This window comes from Xenopus laevis, chromosome 2L, assembly GCF_017654675.1.
Source record: "Xenopus laevis strain J_2021 chromosome 2L, Xenopus_laevis_v10.1, whole genome shotgun sequence".
NCBI classification, from domain to species: domain Eukaryota; kingdom Metazoa; phylum Chordata; class Amphibia; order Anura; family Pipidae; genus Xenopus; species Xenopus laevis.
The window spans coordinates 68,181,951-68,209,733 of NC_054373.1; positions in this window are offsets into that span (position 1 = coordinate 68,181,951).

Consider the following 27,783-nt stretch of genomic DNA (forward strand, 5'->3'; position numbering starts at 1 on the left):
AAATGACAATAGTGTATATACATTTTCACAGCTGACGCGCTGGCTGCTGCAATATAAGCACCTGGTGTGTGTATTATGCGACATTAGACCCCCCTAACAGTACAGAGACCCCAGAAAACCATATATTTTCAGAAAGTACACATTCTGACGAATCCAATATGGGTAAATAAGTGTTTCTACTGCAAACTGCCAAACTGCAAAGCAATGCTGAACATAACGGTTTTTATCAAATTTCTGAAAATTGTCAGAAAGCTTGAATTTTACCCCATTATATGCCCCACATTTCGTAACGTATCAGCATAAAACATCCTAAATATGAACGCCAGAGGTCTACTGAACACTTTGATGCCCAATATGCATAGATATACCAAACTATGTGGCGCACAGAGACCCCCAAATGGATATATAGTAGATAAAATTTACAAGGCAAAACAAAATAAGGCAGTAAAGGGTGAAATGCAAAAAAATCCAATAAAACCACAAAAATCAATGTTTTTTTTCCAGACTAGTGTTATCGGCCGTCAGAATCACAGTTTGAATATTTTAGATGGGCCAAACAGGTTCTACGGCTAGAAACAAGTGAACACAACATATGCAGAGCTGAAAATGCAATAAAATGGCTAAAAATTCAATAAAATGGCTAAAAATGCACCAAAATACCCAAAATTGCAATATAATCACCGAAATAACATACAAAAGGTATTGCACAGTACGGTTAGCGAATACGCTATGTGTAATGGCAATAAAACATTTTTTTCAGCCAAAAAAAGAAACAAAGAAAAAAAAAAAAAGCCACAATGCCATGTATGTGCGTGTGCGTGTGTACAAATGGTAAATTACATGTTTTGTGCGCGTGTGTGCGTGTGCACATGTGTGTAAGTGCAGTGAGTGTAAGTGACCCCCCCAATCCCCAAAAATGTATGTGTAAGTGTGTGTAAGTGTGAATCTAAGTGTGTATTACTGTAATAAGTGTGTGTTGGTGTGTTTGTGTGTGTAATTGTTGCACTAACCTGAAAAAGTCGCTGGAGACTGTTGCAGGCGATCAGGAAGAGCCTCTGGAAGACATCTGCCTCGTGGTTCCTGTCTGTGTGCTGTGGGGGCGGAGATCGTCGATCCGGTGCAGGCTGCAGCAGCAGGACACGTAAGTAACACGTGCCTGCTGCTGTTTTTGGGCCCCTGGGCGATCGCGCCCCAGGGGCCACTCGATCCCCTGCTCTGCTCGTTGCCTAGGGGCAGGGGATCGAGCAGGAACGGAGCGAACGGCTCTAACAGCCGCTCCTCCGCTCCTGAACCAGGAAATGCTGCAGAACGTAGAATCTACGTTCTGTGGCATTTCAAGTACCTTTGCCACAGAACGTAGATTCTACGATCTGTGGCATTTAAAAGGTTAAATTACATTATGCCAATATTTGTTGTGACCAATATGACTTGTAACAAACAAAATATGTTTTGTTTGTTTTGTTTTATATCTGAGATTTTTTTAATGAACACAGGTATATAAGGCACAGGATATCCTGTGACCTCACCGCTGATGAAGTGCCAGAAAGGGGCATGAAATGCAAAGGATGTCTGTTTGATGTTTTAATTATTCCAATAAAGCTGGACAGTGATTTTTATCCCATGTGCGTGGAATGGCTTTCTCACCCTCCAAATCCCCTACTTATGAATATGTACTTGGTTGTGTTGACCCATTCTCTGGGTGGCCAGAAGCCTGGCCCATTGCAAAAGCTTTAGCTGCAGCTACAGCTACAGCTAAAAAGCTGAGTTCAGAGACTGTTTGCAGATATGCCTGAGGTATTATCCTCTGACCAAGGTACACATTTCACTGGACAGGTAATGCAACAAATCTGTAAAGACATTGGGATACATCAAATGCTTCACACACCCTGACAAATTGAGGTACATGGATTTGATAATGTAAAAGATGAACCTTTGTTAAATCCTTATTGTGAATTGTTTTTTGATGGTTCTCGCTACTGTACTGAGGATGCTAAATATCATATGCTGTTGTAACATTTGTCTGATGTTTTAGTTCAGCAGAGTCTACCTCCACACATGGCAGCTCAAGAAGCTGAACTACAAGCACTCATCACAGCATTCACACTAGCGGAAGGTCAAAGGGCGAATATCTTTTCTGATAGCAGGTACTGTATTGGTATTTGTCTCGACTATCTTCTGATTTGGAGGGCCAGAAATTTTATGACATCATCAAGTAATCCAAATAAGAATACAAAATTAGTAAAACAGCTATTGTTAGCATTACAGCTTCCAACTGAGGTAGCCATTCTTAAAGTACAAGCGCACACAAAGCTTCAAACTCCAGAACCTAAAAGGAAATGCAAAAGCTGATGAGAGAGCCAAGTCAGCTGCCCTCTTGTCTATAATGACAGTAAGTTGCATCCAGAAAGACCACAAAAGGCTGTTGGACATGGATATCCTGGCTACAATACAGGACTAGGCCCCTGAGATGGAAAAAGGAAAGTGGTCGAAGCTGGGAGCCTCCAAGGATGACATGGGTCTATGGAAAAATGGTCTATTATACTATCAAAAGCTGTGTATGCTATGATGGCACTTATGGACTTGCGCACTCAGATAAGAATGCAATGGCTGGTTCAGTTCAGAAAAGATGAATAGCACCTGTGTTGTTGTTGCAAAATGTGTTTTTTCTTGTGTTACCTGTTTACGTCATAATCCTGGTCAGGTAGTCAAATCTCCGAGACAGCACTTTGCTAAATCAGAATAACCCTTCCAGCGATTACAAATAGACTAAAGCCAACTGCATAAAGTAGGTACATATGAATATGTACTAGTATGTATTGACATGTTCTCAGGATGGCCTGAAGCATGGCCAAGTTGCTAAGGCTACAACAAAAGCAACTGCTAAGAAACTTTAAATAAAGTAATCTGTAGGTATTCTTTACCAACCTACATTGAAAGTAACAGGGGTACACATTTTACAGGGCAGATAATGTCTTAAATAAAAAAATAACCCTCAGAGTTTTGGGAATGTTGAAAGCCTAAATGGTGTTATATAAAATAAAATTTAATAGATTCTAAAAAAAAAACAAAAAAAACAAACATTAAAATCTTGGGTTAACTGCCTTCCATTGCTTTGTTCTCAATATGCACCAATCCAAGAGGCCCTTACAAACTGTCACCCTATGACATTCTTTTTGGGTCAGCCCAAACAATGGTATTGTATTTCCCTCAACAGCTACAAGCTTCACACTTAGAAATGACTGATTATGTAGCTGCTGTACAGAAATGTCTAAATGAAATACACAAATATGTTTTTGATTCTATTCCAGATCCAAATGTCAATACTGGTTCACACTATCTTAAACCGGGTGACTGGGTAGTGATTAAAAAACACGTGAGGAACAGCTTGGACCCAAGGTTTGAAGGTCTTTTCTAAGTGCAATCAGTAACACCTACTTCAGTAAAATTACATAACATAAGATATATAGATATACATTTCAAATTGTAATAGAGCAAGTGTACCCGACAAGCATGTATTTGTATTTTGAGTACTACTGATTTTTGGTTTTGTTCATATGTCCTCTAGCAAAAGTAATTTTTATGAACAATCAAATCATTACATAACTTCACAAAAAATAAATATTTAAGGAAGCAAATAGAACTAATTGTTGGGTGTGTGGCATTAGGCTAACTGATTCAATGGGACTACCCATGGTAGTTTTCCCAATTTCTGCTCATAAACTAGTTTAACAATAACAATTATTATATATATACGGCTTGGAAAATAGCACTATTAAAGCATTAAACATGTTTAAATGACACATGGAAAATAATGATTGGTCTAAGTGTGTTTTTACAGGCAACTAAAGATGAAGCTAATGAATTTAGCATCGAGCAGAGGATGGTATATATAAAACAACTCATAATTTGACAGATACTAACTTTAAGAAAAGTATAGAGTGTTGGAACCTATTCTATTCTAAAATAGAATTAGCTATTTATGGATTAATTACATAGAAATCTACCTACTACTTTATATGTGGTACATGGGCTTATGTTTGGTTACCAGAGAATAGCTATGGTACCTGTATTATTGCTACTTCAGCTCCTGCCATAGCAATTGTAGGTTAGGATAATGTAACAGCAACTATTTTTTTGTATCTGAGGTTCATCCCCATGCCCTGGCTACACAATTAAACGTTGAAGAGAACAGGGTAATGTGTGGAGAGCAGTGACATCTAGGAAGTGCTGAATGGAAAGTGAATGCAATTGTCTACCCCACCTCTATGCCTAAGGCATAGAGGAGGGACAGACAATATTTGATTGACAGCTGAGATTTTTAAATAAGCTTACAACAGCTATGAATGCGTTAATAGAAAATAGAAATTGGATTTCATGTTTAATTTAAAAAAGGGCTTTTATTATACAGCTTTGTGTGTCTGGGTGACAGGTCCACTTTAAGTGGGATATAGTATATGCCATTCTGAGCTGCAATCCTGATATGGGGGTCCTCCATTTTCTGCCTCCCTGTATCCTCTTTAAACCAACATGCATGCTCCCACAGCTTTCTTCCAGTCCTAGTAAGTCTGTGTAAACATGAAAGCACAGAAGCTGCAGGCACATTTTCCAAAACTCTTTAGATCACGAGTGCTCATCTTTGTAAGGATACAGCCATGAATCTCTCTGGCAACTCTGTTATTGCTAAAACATTCTGGCAGCCATCAGAGGGGGAGAGTTGTAGGGGGCCCGAGGGTAAGGGGGGCCCGGCCACACCGCACTTTCTTGATTAGCCTGACCCCCCTGCTTTATGAGAGCTGCTGACTTCGGGAAGGCAGGGTGGGAGCACAAAGGGAGGTATCTTCTGTTCATTACTTCCCCTTATTGGTCATTGAGTTTAAGTCCTGGTTGAGCTGCTCAGTGATTGGATAGCTGAGGTTTGAACTTCTCCTCCAGCTCATCCAATCACCATGCAGCTTTACCAGGACTTGAAATTCTGTGACCAATAAGGGAAGAAAATGCTGTCCTTGGAAGAAGATGCAGCCACCTGTGCTCCCTTCTGTAGTTGGCAGCTCACTGACAGCAGGTGGGCCACACTAATGAAGTAAGTGTAACATGGCAGGGCCCCCCTAAAGGTAACCCTTTGTTGTGTGGTGGGGCCCTGGGCACCAAATTTTTTTTAAACTTCTGGGGGGGCAACTTTTTTTACATGGACGTTTAAGGGGGGCCCTGGCCACCAATTTTCTTATAACATGGGGGGAGGGTCACCAATTTTTTTTCCATGTGGGGTCCTAGCCACCAATATTTTTTAATGGGGGACCCTGACCACAAATGTTTTTTTCAATGGGGGGGCCCTGACCACCAATATTTTTTTATTAACATTTGGGAACTAAAATGTTTTTTTTTTTTAGTGTGTGGTGGGGGGTGGACCTGTGGGGTGGGGAGGGCAGACCTGTAGGTGGGGCTTGTGGTGGGTGCAGCCCAGGGGGCCCAGAATTTTCGGATGGGGCCCTGCAATTTCTGATGGCAGCCCTGCATACACACATACTTCCCAAAAACATGTGCAGCAACAAAAAAAAAAGCTTTTACTGCATACACTGACAGAACTTGCATGTAAAGCTTTTAAAACTACAAGGTGCCTGATTGCCCCTTGTTGCTAGGTCTGTGACAGCTAAAGTGGTACATTACTTATTTATTGATCAACCAGTTGAAGTAGAGAACTGACTATTGAAGCCTGTTACTTGGCGGGCTTAGATAAGAAATTTTTCAAACAAAAATTTGGAATAACTTTTCCTATAATTATCTCCTATGGAGTAAGCAGGAAGGATCCAAAACACAGATGTGTGTGGGAGAGAAGCAAGAGTATTTTCACTGATGGAGGCAAAACAAAATACCCTATAATGCTGGATATCATCTGGTGCTAGGCATATTCTCTTCATGCAGAGTATCGAAGTGGAGCTCTCCGGCGCCATCTTTTGTATCTTCTGGTTCTTCGCAGAAGTGAGCGCTGGCACAGAGCTTTATCGCGCATGCACAGTTGGGACCATTCTGGTATCTGGAAGTGGAAAACATTTTTTACTTCCTTGACAAAAAGTCATGTGATTTCCCTCCCGCCCCAAATTTGCATATGCAAATTCAGGTTCGGTTTGGCCTGGCAGAAGAATTTGGCCGAATCCGAATCCTGCTGAAAAGGCCGAATCCTGGATTCGGTGCATCCCTAGTCTCCAGCCTACCCAATGTCACAGAGGATGATCTGCTGCCTGCAACAACCCCAGGTTAGTTTAGTCAATACACACAAACACACACTTTTTACATTATTAAACACTTACATTTACACTTACTCCTCATACATTTTTGGCGGATCAGGGGAGTGTCACACATTCACACACATGCACTCAACACACATATATAAACTTACACAATTTTGTAGCTTTTTTCTTACTGCATGTGTTGTCTTGCCTAAAAAAAACATTTTATTGCCATTGTGAATAGCATATTCTCTAATTGCACTGTGCAATACCTTTGTATGTTAGTTTGGTGATTATATTGCAATTTCTGTGATTTTGGTGCATTTTAAGTTATTGTATTGCATGTTTAGCCATTTTATTACATGTTCAGCTTTGCATAGGTGTTTGTTTATTTCTGTCCATAAAACCCATTATTTGGTCATGCTAAAATATTCAAACTGTGATTCTGACTGCTGATTATACTAGGCGGAAAAAAAACATTGATATTTGTGGTTTTGTTGGATTTTAGTGATTTTGTAGCATTTTCCTCTGTTCTTTGTTACTTCGTTTTGCGCATGGAAATTTTTTCTGCTATATATCCATTTGGGGGTCTTTGTGCTCGACATAGTTTGGTTTATCTATTCATATTGGGCATCAAGCTGTTCAGATTTAGGATGCCTTCTGCTAGTACATTAAAGGAAAGGCTTTGTGCACTTGGGGGTGCCAAATATTAGGCACCCGCAAGAGATTGTATTGAAAACTGCACCGGCCCGGGGTTATACCAGTGAGCACCATGGTGCGATCCTCTTCCGGTGTTTTTCAAATTTCCTGGGGAAAATCGCATGTGCAGTTGAACGCAATAGTAGACTTTTTAGTTAAAGTTTGGCTTTTCGTTCTAATGCGTATGCGCAGCTGCGAGAAGAAAGAGAAAGACGGACGAGGATCGCTCCGTGGTACTCACTGGTATAATGGTGCAGTTTTCCATTGATAGGAGCACCAGCCCGGGGTTTTTAGGTAAGTCAATACAATCACAAAGCCTTTTCTTCTCCTTTAAGGAATTTGAGCTATATAATGGGTTGAAATGCAGGCTTTGTGACAATTTTCAGAAATGTCATAAAAAGCTTTATGTTTAGCATAGCATTACAGTTTGGTAGTTTGCAGTAAAAATACATATTTACCTGTTTTAGATTCATCACAATGTGTACTTTCTGGAAATATATGGTTTTCTAGGGTCTCCATGCTGTAAGGCACATAATACACAATACCGGGTGCTTATATTGTAGTACCCAGAGTGTCATACGTGAAAATTCATATGCACTATTTGGATTTGGGGGTCTCATGCCACATAGTTTGGTAAATCTATGCATATTGGGCATCAAACTGCTTAGTAGACCCCTGGCATTCATATTTAGGATGCTTTATGCTGGTAATTAGGGATGTAGCGAACTGTTCGCCGGCGAACTAGTTCGCGCGAACTTCGACTGTTCGCGTCCGCCGCAAGTTCGCGAACGTCGCGCGACGTTCGCCAATAGGCGTTCGCGTCAAAATCGGTCGCCCATTCGACCATTCGATCGCTAAAATCGAACGATTTTCGTTCGATTCGAACGAAAATCGTTCGATCGAACGATTAAAATCCTTCGATCGTTCGAATCGAACGATTTTCGGATGATCGAAGTTCGCGAACAGTTCGCGAACAGTTCGCAAATTATGCCGGTGTTCGCGAACGGCGTTCGCGAACACATCGGCGGCGGTTCGCTACATCCCTACTGGTAATGAAACATGGACGATACGATGCTGGAAAGTTGAAGCTTGGAGGCAATTTTCAGGTATTTCACCAAAACTACCAATTTTGGGAAAGCCTTGCGACTCAGTAGTTTGGAGCAGAAAGGCATGGGTACCCATTTTAGATTCGGTAGAATGTGTACTTTACAAAAATATATGGTTTTGGGGGTAAACCTATATTGATATGTTTTTAACCCACAAAAAGTGCAATGCGTTGATATTTTTAATCTGCTGAAGTGACCCACAGGACTATTTTGGGGCCTTGAAATGGCAGATACTTTGGTAAAACCTATGGACAATGGGCATCAAACTGTTTGGGGGACAGGCAATCATATTTAGGGTCTTTTTTCTTAGTTTGTAGTAATATATGGGCAATATGATGCTGGAAATTTGCCGACAAATTTGGGTAAGCCTTGCGACTCAGTAGTTTGGAGTAGAAAGGCTTGGGTACCCATTTTAGATTTGGCAGAATGTGTACTTTTCAAAAATATATGCTTTGGTACTCTTCGGAATGAAACCGGCGCTTCGCCAATTTCCATTAGTTCAGCCACATATGCAGTTTTTGCAAAACAGAAAATTGCTCCAACTGCACATGCACCAGTCTCATTACGAAGATTTCTGAAGAGAAGATGGCGCCCATGAACGCCGATGCCTGAATCTGCACTAAGGGGTAAGTAAAACATTAGGGGCATTTGCCCGGGGTAACAGGCCGGGGGGAGCATACCTCCCAACTGTCCGGCTTTTGACAGCTCAGCCCGCAGTCCTGGATTTGTATTAAAATATTCTGAGTTTCTCTTTGATCTGCTGCACTGAACAGCCAGAAAAAGATACAAAGTTTCTAACTTTATTGGCTCTTGGCAGAGAGCCCAGAATAGATACTTAAGATACTTTTGTAACAGTTTTTAATAAGATAAGAACTTAGACTCACAGCTTAAAAGGCAATTTACCTTCATTAGCAAAACTGTAATAACATATAAAAACCACATTGTAAAACGGACATGGTAATTAGGGGATGGCATCACAAAAATGGGCGTGGTCAAAATATTTTTTGTCCCTCTTTCTGTTTACAAAATATCGGGAGGTACGTGGAGGGAGGAGAGGGGGTGGTCTACATAGGGTAGGATTTATTTTTTAACATTATGGTTGAATTATTCTTTAAAGGGTTAAATCATCCCACAGCCTCCCAGCCTTAATCATTGAAGAAATTCCTCCTCATCTAAAATTGCACAGGCCAATACAAACTACACACCACCACTGAATTTATTTGCCGTCTAACACTTCCTCTAATCCACAGCCATCTACTGTTCCTTTTTTAATTCTCCCGCGCCTTTAGCTGAATGGGTTGCCACATTTCCTGTATTTAGCCCCTCCCATGGTGCTCAACACCCCTACAACATCATCAAGAGGTCCGTTGCAGCTACAGGATCTAGACACTATCGTACTGGAACTTTATGTCAATGTCACTTCAGCTTTGTAGTAAATAAAGTTGCAAAGTGGGGGCGAAGATCCGGAAGCTGCTTCTATTCGACATTAGCAGATTCACTAATATGTACGTGCCAGTTGTCCCATGCATACCATATAGTCATTCAAAAACAAAAATCAATGGTAAGTATGCCTAGAAATGTTTAATGCGAGTTTATTAAACCTAATTTTGTGGCTGTTGCGGTGCTCTTAAATTGGAGTTGGACGCAAGAATATTGAATCTGCTGTCTCGAATAATCAGATTTTGGTTAAGGGGGGTTTGGTTGGTGAAGGAGCCTCCCGCTGTTTACGACACTGAATACGCTTCTGTGTTTCAGGCTGGCCTGGACCAGGTAAAGTGTCAGGAGAAGAGATGGCGCGGCTTGTGGCAGTTGTAAAGTACAGCGATGAAGACTATCCATTTGATAAGCGGCAGATGCCGCTGTACATCGACGATTCGCTTACGGTAAGAGTTTTGCTGTGCTTTGCTATGCAAAGAGAGAGGCAAAGGTTCGGAGGAGGAGGAGGACGGAACGTCAAACAAGCCTAGAGGCTTCTGTACCACAGGGCAGATTGCAGTAGCGAGGCCTGATCTCTTCTGCTTATACGCTGCTGGTTCTGGGACATTAAATGATTGTCTAGTTAAGTAGGCAGTCATTTAACGATTAGGCGTTCTAAGAACTGCGGACCAGCAATGGCCTCTAGCCATGTTTTAAAGCAAACAAGATGCAAGCCTCACTACTGCTCATAATTGTTCTGTTTCAATGGCCAGGCTCTACGAAAAAAATAAAGACGATTGTCCCTGATTTTGAGATATATGTTTATGCATACGGCCCTACCTGTCAGTGCAGGACGTCTGGGGTTAAGTTCTCCTCTCTGGAGGCAGGACAAACATTAATGAATTCTTAAACTCCTCCTCTTCCTGTGTCTCCTTCCACCCTCAGTTTTTTGTTTGTCCTGCTCGGAGGTGGACACCTTCATATATCCTCTTCGCATTTTTTTTTTTTTCCTGTATTCATCATGTGTGCTCTTATCTGTTATTGAGCCCCCTGCCATGGTTGTGTGCTCTCCCAGATGAATGAGCCCTAATCTACAGATCTACTCAAGGTGAGCCCTTATTTAGAGTGCTCCTTTTATTATTACTAACCTATTAGTACCCTTTGAGCCCTTCTATTGAATTGTGTGCTCCGCTTATGTCAGAAAGCGTTTGCTGGTTTGTGTGAGCCCCTTCTACCATAATTAGATTGTGCGCTCCACTCCACATTCACCAGCGGTTCCAATGGCTGTGGAACCTTAACAGGATGACCGGCGGTTTTTCCCCTGGCATCGCTATTACACCAGGTTACTCGCGGCTCCTCCGTTGCTTGGGTGAGCGCTTCCTAGACGCGCCTTCGCCTACGTCACTTCTGCTCACGCTGTTTCTGCAGAATCGCGCCAAATTGACCGCGCACGGAAGTGACGTCATTGGGGAGTCGCAGCACAGGCGGATTCACGCTACTTGAATCCTGTGAAGCAGTTAAGTATATCCTGCTATTTTGGTGTAGCTTAAGCAATATTCTGCGGAATCATTGGGAGTTTAACCTTACAAAGGGAAAGCACATAATGGCACAATCAAAAGAGCTATTTGATCTCATTGAAGAGTTGTCTGAAAATCCTAAGAGACCCATCAGACATACCAAAAAAAGGGGAAAGAAAAGAGAAGTGATCTCAACTTCACCTTCTCCCCCTATTTTACACAAGATAACCAAGGCTACTCAATATGCTGATTCAGAAAATGAACTGGAACAACCAGTACCTATTTCTACTATTGCTATGGTGCATGCTTGTCAGGATCCTCCCAACTCCCCTCATTTTTCACCGGGCCCAGCCAGCCCTGCACACACTTCTCATTCACAGTCTGTGCCCCAGGATCATTCATCCGCCAATCCTAATACTCAGCAGATGTCACACTTATTAGATTGGTTACAAGCTCAGATCCATTCTTCTGTCCAGCAAGCAGTTACTAGCCACGTGCAAACTCAAACTCGGCCTAAGATCAAATCCAAAATTCCAGTACCTATTCTTTCTGAATCATCAGACTCAGAATCAAATAATGGTTCAGATTCGGAACTCAGTAATTGTGATTCTTCCGATTCGGATTCTGCAGCATCAGATGCAGCGGTCTCTCCTAAACTGCCTGATGAGATCAAGTTACTCCTCAAATATCTTTGCGATACTCTAGAGATTAAGGAGGCCCCATTACCAGTTTCTAAGGTGGACAAGGTATTGGGTAACACTCATAAAAAGACCAGAGTATTTCCCACGAGCAAATCTGTCACACAGATTATATCAGACGAATGGTCTGAGCCTGACAAGCGTAACATTGTTCCACAAAAATTTCACACAAAGTACCCAATTTCTGATGAGAATAAGCATTTTGGGGACAAATCTCCAAAAGTTGACTCTGCCATAGTTCGTTTGTCCAGGAATACGACACTACCATCTGAAGATGCGGGATCCTTCCGTGATCCCATGGATAAAAAGATGGAATCGGCCCTCAAAAGGGATTTTATTCATTCAGCGGCGGTTCTACGTCCGGCATCAGCTTCCATTAGCGTTGCCCGCACAGCTAAGTTCTGGTGCCAAGAACTGAAGAAGTCTCCACTTCTCATACATTCCTTAGATCCGGTACGAGCCTTAAAGACTTATGTGCAGAGAACTCAATCTCTTAGACATTCTGATGGATTGTTCATCCTTTTTGGGGGTCATAAAGCTGGTTCCCCTGCCTCTAAGAGAACCATAGCTAGGTGGATAGTGGAAGAGATTTCTATAGCTTATACTCAGGCCGGAATGCCCCCTCCAATTCAGTTGAGAGCTCATTCCACTAGGAAAGTCAGTACCTCTTGGGCATTCCATAACGAAGTTTCATTGGAAACGATTTGCCAATCAGCCACTTGGGCTTCACCACACACTTTTTCTAAGTTCTATAAATTTGATTTGTATAATGCAAGCCAATCAGAGTTTGGCAGGAAGGTGCTACAAGCAGCAGTAGCACGTAGATAGCTTCCTATAGTTCACAAAATTACAGTGTTTTTTTCGTTACACATGTTAACAGTTTTTTGTACCCTACCCTTTTTAGGACGGCTTTGGGACATCCCCAGACGTCCTGCACTGACAGGTAGGGCCGTATGCATAAAAGGAGATTTACTTACCTGGTAAAGCTCTTTTGCATAGGCCCGTACTGTCAGTGCAGCATCCCGCCCTATATTTTGTGGGTGTGGGTGCCGGTTGCTGCCGCTCCTTAGCTAGTTAGGGAGTTAGGCTATGTTTTTTTCTGTGTGTCTCCATTCACAGACTTTACAACTAACTGAGGGTGGAAGGAGATACAGGAAGAGGAGGAGTTTAAGAATTCATTAATGTTTGTCCTGCCTCCAGAGAGGAGAACTTAACCCCAGACGTCCTGCACTGACAGTACGGGCCTATGCAAAAGAGCTTTACCAGGTAAGTAAATCTCCTTTTTTTGTTAAATAACGTATGTGTGTAGTTTTTCTCTTAAACGTTCTGTGTATTAGAAGGAATTGTAGAACAACCCAGCATGTTTTCTTTCTATTGATTACCTAGTATGATGTAGCTATGTATTTTAGATGGATAGATTATTGTATTCATCACAAACAAAGTTATACAAGTACAGCCTGTAGTGAAATGTACTCTGATCATTCAAAGACTGCAATTTTTAAACAATATACTAGTGCATAAGAATAGTAATAGTGCTTGAATACAAAAAACAATAACAGTGCTTTGCAAGCAATAATACATACAGTTCTAAAAAACATGCTAAAATATTGTACCAAAGGACAGCTACTATATATATACACTGAATGCATTGTGCTTATAATATTAAAATACATATAGCTATATTCACACTGTACCTGTTCACAGTGACCAAAGTGGAAAAAAAAGTTGAACTATTGTGAAAATTACAATTTAAGAGAAGATTAATTTCATGGAACTAGATATTTTCTGAATATATTTATTCTGCTGTTTCTATAATTCACTGGTCACTTCCATATTATCTCAGTCATATTTTGTTGGACAGTTGAGTCACGGGTGTATGCTTCTTTTGCCTATAAAATGTATTAGAGGGTACTATCTTTCAAATTAAGTCTGAGACAAGGCCTGCATTTATAGAAAAAAAATGTAGAATAACTCGATTATTTCTGAAATGGCACTGCAATTTTATCTAACTTTATTTGGAATGTTTCATATTTCCATGGGCTAATGCTTGTATTATTTATTTTCATGATAGTTGTTCCCACCACCAAATGGCAGTGCCCTTCATGTGTGGTGATTACAGGATTTGGAGGAGTCGCTTATGGAAAAAGAAATGTAATTTTCTGTGACTGTGGTTTTATCATAAGTGACACAGAACTGTTAGCAGTTTGTGGCAATGTAAACCCCATGTCAATATTGAAAATGCATTCTTTATGGACTTTAGTTGGCCCTTATTGGTCACTTCAGGCTACATTGTTATACATATATAAATTTTCAAAAGATGTTTTACTCCTGTTAAACAAAAGGAACCACGATGATGTGGCAATGGCGGAGCTCTCCCGACATGTCCCATCTCCTCTCTGATTGCAGCTCTCGCGATAAACGGGCCACTTCTCCCCGACTACAATGTCACATACTCACTTCAGAGTGCTGATCCAAGCACATCCAGGAGGACAGTCCATTTAGTAACAACTTGGCTTTATTTAGGCACATATTCAGATTACATTCCAACAGTGAAGGTGAAAAAACAAACACGTTTTGTGCCTACATACTTGGCACTTCAGAGTTATTTCTGATAAAGTGCCAAGTATGTAGGCATGAAATGCGCTAGTTTTTGCACCTTCACTGTTGAAATGTAATCTTAATATGTGCCTAAATAAAACCAAGTTGTTACTAAATTGACCGTCCTCCTGGATGTGCTTGGATCAGCGCTCTGAAGCAAGTGAGTATGTGACATTTTACTCCTCTTGGTAGTCTGCTGTTTTGATTATACAGTGCTATCTCATCTCCATGCTTGCTGTAAGCACAGGCCAAAGCTGTTTGTCTGTCTAGAATTCTGCGATAGTATGAACAAAATTAATCATAATGTTTTATGAATCAATCCGGTTTAGTTATCTTGTGGTCTTCATTGTGATATTCATTGCTTTCACCCATCATTTTTAAAAGAAAACTATACCCCTGAGCACTGTAAGTCTCTATAAATTATATATTGCATAAAACAGCTAAAATGTATGACCCTGCCTAATTTAAATAAACCTTTTCATAAATATTTATATTTTTTTTAGTACTATGTGCCATTGGGTAATCCTAAATAGAAAATTGTGATTTTATGTACTAAGGGCTGCCCCCCCCCAGAACCATACGATTCATGGGGCACACATATATGTTAGGTCTTATTGGGCAATTAATGGACAAAGTTCTGTCCATTTTTCTGGTCAGGGAAAGAATAAACCGGGTAACGATGTTTGGGCTGGCCTGATACCCGTGGGGTTTACTCACCGGCAACCTCGCACCCCCATTTGCGTGTGGCTGGCAGGTCCGGATTGAGCTCTCCTTCCTGCTCTCCCCATTTTACACTACTGGCTTCAGCTTTTATAGATGCGCGCCTGCTCTCCCCGCCCGTTTTGTGACGTCATTGGCAGGTCTGCGTAGGTGAAGGGAGGGCAGGTAAATCCCGACCTGCACATCACTAAAACACAGACCTATACAAATTTTTCTTAGTAAATTAATTTCTATACATTTTTCTTTAATAAAATGTTGCATCTGGAAACTTTTTAAAGCAAAAATTACTGTTTGTATTTTATTGGACGTCCAGTGTTTTGAATAAACCTACAGTTTCATATGACATTCAGGGGCCGATTCACTAAGCTCGAGTGAAGGATTCGAATGAAAAATACTTCGAATTTCGAAGTATTTTTTTGGTACTTCGACCATCGAATTGGTTAAATTCGTTCGAATTCGAACGAAATCGAACGAATCGAACGAAAAATCGTTCGACTATTCGACCATTCGATAGTCGAAGTACTTGCCCTTTAAAAAAAACTTCGACCCCCTACTTCGGCAGGTAAAACCTACCGAAGTCAATGTTAGCCTATGGGGAAGGTCCCCATAGGTTTGCTAATCTTTTTTTGATCGAAGGATTTTCCTTCGATCGTTGAATTAAAATCGTTCGAATCGTTCGATTCGAACGATTTAATCGTTCGATCGAACGAAAAATCCTTCGATCGATCGATCGCAGGATTAGCGCTAAATCCTTCGACTTCGATATTCGAAGTCGAAGGATTTCAATTCGAGGGTCGAATTTCGAAGTATTTTTAACTTCGAAATTCGACCCTTAGTGAATCTGCCCCTCAGTATGTGTATGCTGACCAGACATGCCATACAGATTTCTTTGTACAATTGATATCAGATTGTAGATGAAACATGTTTCATGCAATGTTGGCCATTACATGTTGTACCAGTAGCTGAGGTGGTAATGAAGAGCTGCAACTTTACAGTCTCTAGGCCTAAACAAGCAGAACAATTAATTATTTGCCATATTGTGTGCATCATGGGCCAGTATCACCTAATGAATGGAACACAACATCGTTAATTTTCAGTGGTTTATATGTCAGCAGTATGTTTCTGGAGGTTGATAGAGGACATCCACCAAATTCTGACAGAATTGTTTGTGTAAATGGAATCTTGGGCAATTAAAATTAACAGTTATCAACTCAAGCCAATCTGTCATCAGAGACACATAGAAATGTCTTAATAGTGACAATTTGAAGATTTTGTTCTTGCTCCTTTTTAGGAGGGGAAGCAAAAATAAAACAGATGAAGGTTTCTGTAAAACAAGAAATAAAGCTATGCAGTAAAGATGACTAGCACTGTGTGGAGGCCTTATACACTGTAGGTAGAGATATCACCTGGATTGGCGATGGATATGGAAATGATCATATAACATGCTACATCACTCCCAGAATAAGAAGTCAATATAAATAGTTCATAAATAGGTCAGTTTGTCTGGAAAAACTGAAATTGCCCATAATTAGTCAGCAATAATGGAATACAGTATTTTAAAATAATTATGCCATCAGAGGGCTTTTAAGATTTGGGGGTTGTTGTGGACTATAAAAATGTTTTGGAGGGCCACATCCTGCCTGCATGCCTCTAGATGGGCAATTGTGGTTCAGTAAAGAAGTTTGTACTGTAATAGGTATGGGAAACATCTCAGGATATCGGTTGAAATAATTACTGCTGTGCAAATCAGCAGTCAACTGAGAATCCTTTATATAATAAGCTATCTGAAAGCTTAACATGTTGTAGCTGGGGAGAAAGAATGTATTTATTTTTACATAAGGCTTCTTAGTAAACTGTTAACTTGTTTTGACGTGCTGCAGGGTTCAGGAAGTAGAATATAACTTAAACTTTAGATTTGGTCCAGGGGAGTGCACGTAATAACAAAAACCATATTTCGTTATCTCAGATCTGTCTACACAAACGAGAAACCAGCTAATGAAGGTTTCCTTCTTAAAGGGATCCTGTCATCAGAAAACATGTTTTTTTCAAAACGCATCAGTTAATAGTGCTACTCCAGCAGAATTCTGGACTGAAATCCATTCCTCAAAAGAGCAAACAGATTTTTTTGTATTCAATTTTGAAATCTGACATGGGGCTAGACATTTTGTCAATTTCCAAGCTGCCCCTGGTCATGTGATTTGTGCCTGCACTTTAGGAGAGAAATGCTTTCTGGCAGGCTGCTGTTTTTCCTTCTCAATGTAACTGCATGTGTCTCACTGGGACATGGGTTTTTACTATTGAGTGCTGTTCTTAGATCTACCAGGCACCTGTTATCTTGTGTTAGGGAGCTGTTATCTGGTTACCTTCCCATTGTTCTTTTGTTTGGCTGCTGGGGGGGGGAAAGGGATGGGGGTGATATCACTCCAACTTGCAGTACAGCAGTAAAGAGTGATTGAAGTTTATCAGAGCACAAGTCACATGACTTGGGGCAGCTGGGAAATTGACAATATGTCTAGCCCCATGTCAGATTTCAAAATTGAATATAAAAAAATCTGTTTGCTCTTTTGAGAAATGGATTTCAGTGCAGAATTGCACTATTAACTGATTCATTTTGAATTTTTTTTTTCCCATGACAGTGTCCCTTTAATAGTCCCAATTCTAATAATACAACTAATGATGCATTCTTCACACATGAGGAAATTCAAAAGAGACTAGAACATGTTAAGATAAACAAAGGTCTAGGGCCAGATGCTATTCATCCCAGGGTACTTAGCGAGCTTAGCTCTGTGATTGTCAGACCTCTTTACCTAATTTTTCAGGATTCATTGAGGTCTGGCATCAGGGCCGGCCTTAGGCCAATTGGACCAATTGGGCCCAATTGGGCCCCGCACCTCTGGGGGGCCCCGCACCACAGGGCAGCACAGATAATATTTCCCTCATCACATGATGCTGCCCGGCCTGCCCCCAACTTTGAGAGTCCAGCCCATCCCCAAATCCATAGGTCTAGCCTGCCCCCAACTCTCATAGGCCCAGCTTTCCTCCAACCTTGATAGGCCCTGCCTGCCCCCAATCCAACCAAGCCTGCTCCCAAGCTGAATCGGCCCAGCCCCAAACTAATTGGCCCAGTCCACTCTCCTATTTCCTCCCTCTCTCTCTTACCCTGTGTGCCCCTATTATGTTACCTTGTCTGCCCCTTTCCTTTCTATTTTGTGCCTGTATGCCCTTATTTTCCTAAATACTTGGTGTGTCAGTAGCCAGCAACACTTTGTCTAGGGGCCCCGCCAACATGGTCCCAATTGGGCCCCACATTTGATAGGACCAGCCCTGTCTGGCATGGTGCAGAGAGACTGGCGAATTGCTAACGTGGTGCTGCTATTCAAAAAGTGATTCCGTTCCCAGCCTCAAAACTATAGGCCAGTATTCTGACATCAGTGGTAGGAAAGCTTTTTGAAGGGTTAAAGTGGACCTGTCACCAAAACACTGTATAATAAAAGTCCTTTTCAAATTAAACATGAAATCCAATTTCTATTTTTTATTTAAGCATTCATAGCTGTTGTAAACCCATTTAAAAATCTCAGCTGTCAATCAAATATTGTCTGCCACTCCTCTATGCCATGGGCATAGATGTCCCTGCTCTCCACATATTCCCCCGTTCTCTTTACCATTTAAATGTGTAGCCAGAGCATGGTGATGGACATCGGGTCCCCCATTCAGGTGCACAAACAAGATTCTGAGATGATGCAAGGCTTGCCTTAATAACAGTGTGTGCAAAATGGCTGCTGCCTGCTTGTTTTGATTTTGAAATCCCAGACTGAAGGAAAGAAGATTCAAATAATTTATATAGTGTAATTAAAGTTAATTTTGCTTGACTAATGTGAAAAATAGAATTTTGAATTAATTGTTTTGGCTGACGGGTCCCCTTCAATAAAGCATAAGATACTGGACTTCATAACAAATCATAATATTACGAGTTTGTGCCAGCATGGTTTTATGCGTAATAGATCTTGCCAGACTAACTTAATTTCTTTTTATGAGAAGGTGAGCAGGGATCTTGATTCTGGAATGGCAGTGGATGTGATTTCTGTGGCACACAGAAGTTTACTGGTTAATTTAAGTAATTAGTGGAAATCAGTGTGAGGAGATTCGGAGAACTGCGCTTCTCAGTGGAACGCACACACTGAAGTGAATCAGGCGCCATCTTGGAACTTCGGGAAGAGGTACCTGCAAAGTGGAGAAATCGTGAACAGGCTGTCTATCACTAAAAGTCTATGCCCGGCTGTGCCTTCGAGGAAAGTTTGGAACGCAGGATCTGGTGAGATAAATCCAATTATTTGGGGGGGCAATTACAGCTGAAAAGATAGAGGGACTGGGGGACGTATCAGCAAACCCCTTTTGGAAACCTGTTTCATCTGCAGCTTTACACAAATGGAACATTTTCTAATTGGACCAGTGTTGTTAGTGTAGTACCGCAGGGCTCTGTACTAGGTCCTTTGCTTTTCAACTTGTTTATTAATGACCTGGAGGTGAACATTAAAAGTACTGTTTCTATTTTTGCAGATGATACTAGCAGCAAACTGGAAAATGAGGGTCAATGTTGATAAATGGAAGGTTATGCACTTATAAAATAATATAAATGCAGGTTATGCAAGTTATACACTAAATCACAGTGTGTTGGGAGTTTTCCCCAAGGAAAGTCTAAAATAGAATAAGGCTAGAAATGCTGTATTTTGTATACTAAAAATAAGCATGAATTTACTGCACCAGAAAGCCTAATCAAACAAATGATTTATGCTTTCAAAGTTGGCTACAGGGGGCTGTCATCTTTTAACTTTGTTAAACATCTTTGCCTGACCCTGCACATGCTCAGTGTGGTCTGGGCTGCTTAGGGATCATCATAAACAAAGCTGCTTGAGTTCTGCATGGCTGGTAAGTAAGGTGGGGGCTCCCCCTGCTGTTCATAAGTTTGATTGTTTCCCTGCTCAGCAGTTAGGGACCGTCTGACAATTCCTATCCACAGCAGTAAATTAAGGGAGAATTTCACTGCATACAGTCAGGTTTCCTTTAAAAACAGTACACATTTTTTAATTAAAGTATATTGGAGATAGGTTTCTTTTTAATTAAAGAAAGTAAAAATGGGATTTTATTTTTTTGCCTTTCCTTGTCCTTTAAATGAGAAGGATCTAGGGGTTTTTGCAGATAACACGTTGTCATTCTTTGGCTAGTAAGCAAATAAAGTTCTGTCTTGTATAACTCAAGGGATGAAAACATAATTATGCCTCTTTATAGGTCTCTGGTAAGGCCTCATCTGGAGTATGCAGTGCAGTTTTGGACTCCAGTCCTTAAAGGAATTGTTCAGTGTAAAAATAAAAACTGGGTAAATAGATAGGCTGTGCAAAATAAAAAATGTTTCTAATATAGTTAGTTAGCCAAAAATGTAATGTATAAAGGCTGGAGTGATTTGATGTATAATATGTCAGTCAGAACACTACTTTTCAGCTCTCTTGGTTTACACTAACTGGTTCCCCTGGTTACCAGGCAGTAACCAATCAGAGACTTGAGGGGGGGGGCCACATGGGTCATATCTGTTGCTTTTGAATCTGAGCTGAATACTGAGGATCAATTACAAACTCACTGAACAGAAATGTACCATGTGGCCCCCCTTCAAGTCGCTGACTAACTCAGAGTTATAGAGCTGAAAAGCAGGAAGTTGGATTCTGGCTGTTTTATTAGACTTCTTTTCACTCCAGTCTTTATATGTTACATTTTTGGCTAACTAACTATATTAGAAACATTTTTTATTTTGCACAGCCTATCTATTTACCCAGTTTTTATTTTCACACTGAACTATTCCTTTAAGATGGATATCAAAGAGCTGGAGAGAGGGATGGAAGAGTTAAATTATGACTGTCACCACATATATGATGATTTGGTTCCATGTTCCCCCAATTTAACCTGCTTTTGCAGATTCTGTTACAGGGTACAAGACCTGCCCAGGTTTGGAGGGCGGGTAGGGAGGGTAAGGGTATTCCATTAGGTTTTTTGTTTGTCTATTGGTTTTGCTTTGTCAATATGCCGAAAGCTTATGCTTTGTTGATTGATGCACCGTGCAGCCCTCACTGTAATAGTGACACAAGGAAAATTTTACATGCCTACACCTATTACTCCTTTAAGTATACAAAATCCTCCGCCACTTCCTATATATGGCTGCTCCATGGCTGACATCACGCTAACTTCCTGGAACATCCGGGGATTAAATGATAAATTTAAGAGAGCACAAATGTTTAACTACCTTAAAAGGCACCCTCCCTCCTTGCTCCTACTTCAAGAAACTCATCTGACGGGCCAAAAACTACTAGCCTTAAAGAGACGCTGGGTAGGTCAGGCCTACCACTCTACCTACCCAACTTATGCTAGGGGAGTCTCGATTTTGGTAAAGAAATCCCTCCAATTTAATTTACTTACTCTCAAAACAGATTACTATGGCAGATTTGTTATCCTTCATTGCACAATAGCCAATTTCCCCCTGATTATAGTCAATTTGTACATCCCACCTCCATTTAATATGAATCTCCTACATACAATTGATAAAAAGCTGGCAGATCTTCCTACTGCTCCTACTTGTTATATGGGTGACTTTAACGCCCTAATGGACCCACGGATGGATAAATTAAACCCCCCCTTTCCTTCTGGAGATAAATTAATGACTTGGGCCAATGCACTGGGTTTAACGGATGTGTGGAGGTGGAAATATCCTAACCAAAAGGCCTTTTCTTGCCACTCTGCTACTCACCACTCACTCTCACGGATAGACCTAGCATTGGTAACACCCGATCTCTTATCCAAAGTGGTCCAGATTGAATATCTTCCCCGTGCTCTCTCTGACCACTCTCCACTTGCTATTACTTTAAGTGTGATAAGCTCCCCTCAAACTAATCTTTGGAGATTTAGCCCATTGTGGCTTCACAACACTGTGGTAAAAGACAAGGCTGCTGCAGCAGTTAAGGACTATTGGGAATTAAATGCAGGATCAGCCCCCCCTCCTATACTATGGGATGCTTCGAAAGCTTACATGAGAGGGCAACTTAGCAACGCAGTCGCTAGGGCCAGAATGGAATCTAAAGCCCAAGTAATGGAGGCAGAAAAGGAGTTGGAGGAGGCTGAGTCTGATTATGTAACCAATCCCTCTCCACTGACTTACCATAAACTAGTAGACTCCCATCATTCACTGGCTAGAGAACAAACACTCCGTACGCGGAAATCACAATTGTACACCTACCAGCGTACATTTGAAACTGGAGATAGAAGTGGTAGAACGCTGGCTTACTTAGCCAAATTACAGGCCCCCTCCACTGCAATTGCAGCCGTAGCAACTGCAAACGGGACTCTCAAATCCATGCCCCAAGATATAGTAGAAACCTTTGCAACGTACTTTAAAACCTTGTATGCTACCCAGAGCAGGTACACAGAGGCGGAGATACATCAATACCTTACACAAATCACCACTCCTGTTCTAACGACAGCCCAGAGGGATACTCTAGACTCCCCTATTACTAAGCAGGAGATTCAGCAAGCCATCAATGCCTTAGCCCCTGGCAAGACCCCGGGTCCCGATGGTATCCCAGCAGATCTATATAAAAGTCTTTTGGATGAAATTACTCCCCACTTACTAAATACCCTCACAACGGTGATGCAAGGTTTATCTCCCCCACCTTCCTTTCTAGAAGCCATCATTGTCCTGATACTGAAGCCCCAGAAAGACCCGCAATCTTGTAGCTCTTACAGGCCAATCTCTTTGCTCAATACAGATGCTAAAATAATGGCCAAGGTGCTAGCCAGTAGACTGGCCCTAGTAATACCTGACCTGATTCATCCAGACCAATCTGGATTCATGGCGGGCAAAACCACAGACATTAACTTACGAAGATTGTTCTTTAACCTGCAATCTACACATGACAATGCAGGCTCGAGAATAATACTATCATTGGATTCAGCTAAAGCCTTTGATTCAGTGGAATGGAATTATCTATGGGCAACTCTTTCACGATTTGGCATTGGACCAAACTTTATAAGCTGGATCAAAATGCTATATTCGGCTCCTGTGGCACGGGTCAGGGCAAATGGCACAACATCTGGACCCTTTCCATTGGCTAGGGGTACACGGCAGGGATGCCCTTTCTCCCCCTTACTATTTGCTCTGGCCATTGAACCGTTAGCAATCCACATTAGACAGGCCCCTACATTAGAGGGATGGCGCTTGGGACCAGTGGAAGAGAGAATATCGCTTTATGCAGATGATCTGCTGGTCTATCTGGCAGATGCGGGTCCATCGCTAGCTACCCTAGCCTCCATTATAACGGAATTTGGGAGATTGTCAGGGCTGCGGGTTAATTGGGATAAGTCCGCCTTACTACAAGTAGACCCAACCCCCCTACCTGCCTTGCCACAGGAGATTCCAATAGTAGTGGTGAGGGAATTTACATATCTCGGAATCAATATTAACCCTGAATTAACTACCTTTATACCTCGCAACCTGGACCCGGCTGTATCTTCTCTCACTACTACTCTGTGTGGTCCAAGCTTCCATTGACACTCTGGGGGAGGATTAACATTTTTAAGATGGTGTATCTGCCACGATTTCTATACATCTTCCACAACTCGCCCACTCATATTCCGAAGAGTTTCTTTAAGACTGTCCATCAAATTGTGGTAAGGTTTATATGGGGAGGTAAAACGCCCAGGTTGGCATGGCGGAAACTTACCCCCGCCACGAAAGATGGGGGACTAGGCTTGCCAGATTTATACCTCTACTATATAGCCAGTCAATTGCACTATGTTAAATGGTGGTTCGAACCTGATCCCTATAACCCCAATACAACGTTACAGGCGCTGGCTGTGGGGTCATGGGAGGGACTCCGGCACCTGCCGTATAGAGCGGCCGCAGATCATGTCAAACTACCAGCAGTCATAACAACCCCAAGGAAGGCCTGGAATTTGGCACTCAAGCTGTATCCAAAGAACTCCCCCATTTTAACACCCATTGTCCCGTTGTGGGCCAACTCCCGTCTTCCCCAATTCCATAAATTTCCCGATTTCCTCTACTGGCCACGTAAACACATTAGGCGATTACAGGATGTCCTAGATGGTGCCAAGCTTGGCTCTTATGAGTTCTTTAAAGAAAAACTTGCGGAGCCCAATCTATCTCACTTTAGGTATTTCCAACTGCGGCAAGTATTTCTAGCACAATTTGGAGGATCTGAAATACAAACCTCCCAACCACAATTTGAAACTGTGTTATGGTCTCCTACCATAACCAAACTTACATCCACCTTATATAAAACCTTGTTACAAACATGCCCCCCTCCATTTAAGGTAGCATATCAAAAATGGCTAGCTGACATCCCAGACCTCGAAGTCGAGGAGTGGGAGGAAGCAACTGGCAAAGGTTATGGTCATCTTTACTCAATACGCGACAAATTAGTTCAATTCAAATGGCTTCATCAATTCTATATCACCCCTGTGCGATTAAAAGCCATGGGATATAATCCAACTGCAAGATGTCATAGGTGTGGGGCTGAAGGGGCCACCTTTTTACACATGGCTTGGTCGTGTCCACCAGTCTCCATATTTTGGACTGAAGTCATGGATATCTTAGCAGATAAATTAGATTTCCCTAGGCTGCTGACCCCGCAGGTGTGCATATTGGGAGTCATAGATGAAATCATATATACTAATCATGCCAGAGTTAGATACCGTACACTGTTGTACTATGCTAAGAAAGTAATTGCTATGGCATGGATGGGTCCCCAACCGCCCACGGTACAAAACTGGATAACGTTGGTGAATCAGAATCTGCCTCTCATTAAGCTCACTTTACTAGCCAGAGACTCACTGAAAAGATTTGAGAAGATATGGAGTCCATGGTGGGAAGTAGGACTTGGGGGTCAGGGCTCCCGAACATGAACAGAAACGTTTATTTATACTGTAAACGACAGAAATCCTTAATTTTGTTTAATGCCTGATATTACTGTCCAATATGTTGATGATTGGACTCTTGGAGGCAAAATTTACTTATCACTGTACGATGTTTGCACGGTGTTTTAATTCTTGAGTGTCTCAATCAAATTACTCAACGAATTGGTATGTAAACGTTTTATTCCAAGCTCTGTCATGGTAACTCAACTGCATTTACGGCATATACTTTGTTTTATGTTTAATGTGTTATAAAACAATAAAATTTTACCTTAAACAATTATGACTGTCACGGTTGGGGTTGTTTTCTCTGGGGGAAAAAGGCACTTGCGAGGGGACATCATTTTATTTTACAAGTACATTAGAGGATATTATAGACAAATAGCAGGGGACCTTTTTACCCATAAAGAGGATCACTGCACCAGTGGCCACCCCTTCAGACTAGAAGAAAAGAACTTTAATTTGAAGCTGCGTAGGTGGTTCTTCACAGTGAGGTTGTGGAATGTACTGCTGGGTGATGTTGTAATGGCTGATTCTGTTAATACCTTTAAGAGCGGCTTGGATGATTTCATGGACATAGTATCAAAGGCTATTGTAATACTAAACTCTATAGTTAGTATAGATATTGGTATATATAATGTATGTGAAGTTATGGAGGGGTTTGTATGGATGCTGGGTTTTCATTTGGAGGGGTTGAACTTGATGGACTGTCTTTTTTTCAACCCTATGTAACTATGTTATTAAAATAATATCTTGTAAATATAAGTATGTTCAGCACAAGTCCCAATCCTTGAAATGCAAAAAAAAACTGCCCCTTTAAATTGGTTTATCTTTACAGAAATTGATGCTTAACATTTTCATGTAACTAGTTTTTAATTTGTGCACAAATTGTCAAGCAGACTTCCAGGTTTATGTTTTATATAATACACTGTAAAAAAAAAAAAAAACATAACCGTTTTGGGTGTTACATTAATGGTAATGTGTGCCAGACAGGCAAAATGTAGTTTGTTTATTATGTTTAAGTGGTTCTTTTAAATGGTCAGTGCTGAAATAATTACAGGTATGCAATCTGTTATCCAGCAATCAAATACAAATTTTTAAAAAGTATTTCCTATTTCTCTGTAATAATAAAACTGTACATTGTACATGATCCTAACTAAGAAATTATTAATCCTTATCGAAGGCAAAACAATCCTTTTATGTTTAATGTTTAAATTAATTTTTAATAGATTTAAAGTATGGAGATCCAAATTACTAAGCATTCTGGATAAAAGGACCCATACCTGTATCTTGTTTGCATTACAGAATAATGTAGAATCAATGGAGGGTTCCAAGTTGTTATATTCCCTTGATTCTAGTTGCTTACGGGCTACCATGGGTGGCTGACCTTACATTTAAAACTTCATTGGCCCAGGGTGCTGCTCTGCCTTATTGTTTTGCTACCCTGGACGAATTGAATGCTTGAGCAGTTCAGAATCTCTTCAATATTTGTACTGCACATGCTCCCTGCTTTGAAAAGCAAAGGGGATACCTGGACACAGGAACAATTTGCCATTCAATTTAAAAGTCATTTTTGTCCATATATCTTGGAACATTGTGTTTTTTTTTTTTATATTACCACGTGGGAAAAGCAATTTAAATACATTGTGTTGGTGATTAGAAGCCAGATCAATTGTACAGGCAAGGGAGTCTAGTTCTTTAGTGTGTTTAAATACCTAACAAATAAATATGCAGTAAAAGGGGAAACACATGGAGCCTTTCTGAAGATTCTGTCTCTTTTGTAAACATGATGGTTATTGTGAGTCTAAACATAATATTACATTTAAATGTATTGTTGCCTTCCCTCTTTCAGATGGTGCTGGAATTTTCTGATAACATGTTAAATCTTGATAAGCAGCAGATGGATACAGTACAGCTTGAGCAGTTTATCCAGGTAATCTATATAGAAACACTTTTTTTATAACCAATATTGTTACTCTTATACCAGGAAATATTGTTAAAATTCTTTCTTGTTTTGCTTTAAATGGTTTGAGCATTAATGTAAAAATAATCTATAGATTTTTGTTGTTTTGTTGAATTAATCTTTCCTTCAAATAAAATGTTTCTTAAATTAAATTTGGCCCGTTTTTTAACCTTTATAAGTAAGTAATACCAAATAGTGAAAACATTTTGCAGACCTTTTTAGACTGGGGCAGATTTATCAAATTGTGGGTTTAGAGCTTAATAAATAAAAACTCGCCCATCTTTTAATCATTCCCATGGGATTTTTAGTAAACAAAAATCAATTATGGGGTAGCTGCTGTCTATACAGCGAGTACTGTGCACAGGTCCAGTTAAACCACAGTAAATATTAAAGACATGCACAGTTTCTCGCTTAAAAACATTTATTGGTGCATATATACCACAAAAATTGACATAACGATATTCAAATCACACACACCACAAAGCAGTGTCTCCCCCCCAGTCTGCCTACCTGTTGTTAGCCACACCCTCCTGACGCGTTTCGCGCTATTGGGCGCTTCATCAGAGGAGGTGTGGCAAATGCTGGTCATATCCCTTAAGTACCTGCTGGATTACTTAATGCAGGTTCTAGGGTTAGATACGTGCACAATAGTTACCAGCAGAATTATTTTCTACAGGTTCAAGGGTGACATATGTGTTACATACCAATCCAAAAGTCTATTCAATTTGCCACTATGTGCCCATTAGCCCCAGTTATTCTACTAATATTTCATTTCAATCCACATTGTAACAATATCTTTATACAAATCACTTAATAGTTCACTAATATCGGAGACATGACCATGTAATTGTAGTGACTAAGTGAATAAAGTGC